The sequence below is a fragment of the Lagenorhynchus albirostris genome, chromosome 17 (genome assembly GCF_949774975.1).
Source record: "Lagenorhynchus albirostris chromosome 17, mLagAlb1.1, whole genome shotgun sequence".
Taxonomy (NCBI): Eukaryota; Metazoa; Chordata; class Mammalia; order Artiodactyla; family Delphinidae; genus Lagenorhynchus; species Lagenorhynchus albirostris.
In genome coordinates this window covers 58,337,842-58,339,350 of record NC_083111.1, presented here as the reverse complement: position 1 = coordinate 58,339,350, position 1,509 = coordinate 58,337,842, and the positions used below count along the sequence as shown (strand labels likewise).

The 1,509-nt window shown below is 30.6% G+C and overlaps 1 pseudogene; it reads left to right on the top strand.

Annotated features, from left to right (window-relative positions):
* The first annotated feature begins 980 nt into the window (after positions 1-980).
* LOC132508461 (U6 spliceosomal RNA) lies at positions 981-1,079 on the top strand (annotated as a pseudogene).
* Positions 1,080-1,509: the final 430 nt, after the last annotated feature.

The following is a 1,509-nucleotide window of genomic DNA, read 5'->3' as shown; positions in this document are numbered from 1 at the left end:
GGACTCCCCAATACATTGCTTAATATATATTTATTCATTGCAAAAATATTTATGAAATATTAAAAATAACCAATATCCAGATTCTAAAAACTAATAAGTGACATAAATGTGATACAAACCACTCTTCAGAGGTAGAATCCAGAAGTAGATATATGAAGACTACACAGATATAACACAAGGTATGATTTATTAGTGTTGTAAAACAACACAAAAACTGTGCTCAGGGAAACAGATATAAGTTGATAAATAATTGATGCTTTCAGAGAAATGTGTCATTTGAAGAGGACCATGAAAGATAAGCTTTAAAAAGGTATGAGGATGCTAGGCTAAGGAAATCTAATGTGTCAAGACATTGTAAAAAAGATGAATGTTTCAGTGTGTCTTGAATTCAGTGCAATCAGTTAGCTGTTGCCATATAAAGGCAGCAAAATTCTTAAAGGTCATTGTGTTAAAACCACTGCCATTTATTCAGAATAGATTTAGGCTAGGAAAAGATAGGAATAATGATTTCTGCACCCAAAGTTTATATCTTTCTCCTGGGCTCAGTAGTCAACGTGGACATGATTTTCTCATGGTTGTGAAAGAGATGTGAGAGCAACTCTCAGCTTTTGTCACATCTGCCAACATCCAGTCATTCAAAGCAAGTTATATGACCAAGTCCAGCATCAAAGAGTAGCAAATATTACTTAACCCATGTAAGTAGTAGGCAGAGTGAGTATTTACAAAAATAATATAGTGCAAAAACCACATCATTACTAGTTTTCTTTCAATAAAATATCCTCCGTGCATTCTACTGAAATTCTTATGGCTTTCTCTTATCTGAATATGTTTCTGAATTAAAGAACACTTATTAAATTATATTTTTGTACCAGTTATCACAGTCCAGTACCTTGATTTCTAATATTTTAGCTGCTCATAGAGCAGATGTTTGTAATAATGTAAGTTTACCTTATTTGCAGTAACTCAAGGCAGTATATCAAGTGCTCACTTGCACAGCACATATGCTAAAATTAGAATACAGATTAGCATGGTCCCTGAACAAGGATGACATGCAAATTCATGAAGCTTTCTTTTGTTTGTAACAAGTAGTAAATAAACTATAGAATAATAAATATATAGAGTAACATTATACTACAGTCAAATAATATGATAAATGTTGCTTCAATGGCAACCATGTTACAATATACAAATGTATCAAAGTAGCATGTTATATACCAACTTACAAAATGTAACATGTTAAATATGTCAAATTTTTTTAAAAAGACAAGGTATTGTTTTTACATTTCATTGTTTTTTCTTTATTTTGAAATGTTTTCTTTATTTTTCTTTATTTTGAAATGTTTTTCTTTATTTTGAAATGTAAAACTGAAACTGAACAATGACCAGTGGGAGAAACTTATTTAAATGATTCATTTTACCTAGAAAATACCATGATAGCTGAATATGGTTCTAAACAACACTTTCCACTCAGTTCTTAGAGAGAACTGTAACTTCAAATAAAAATACACC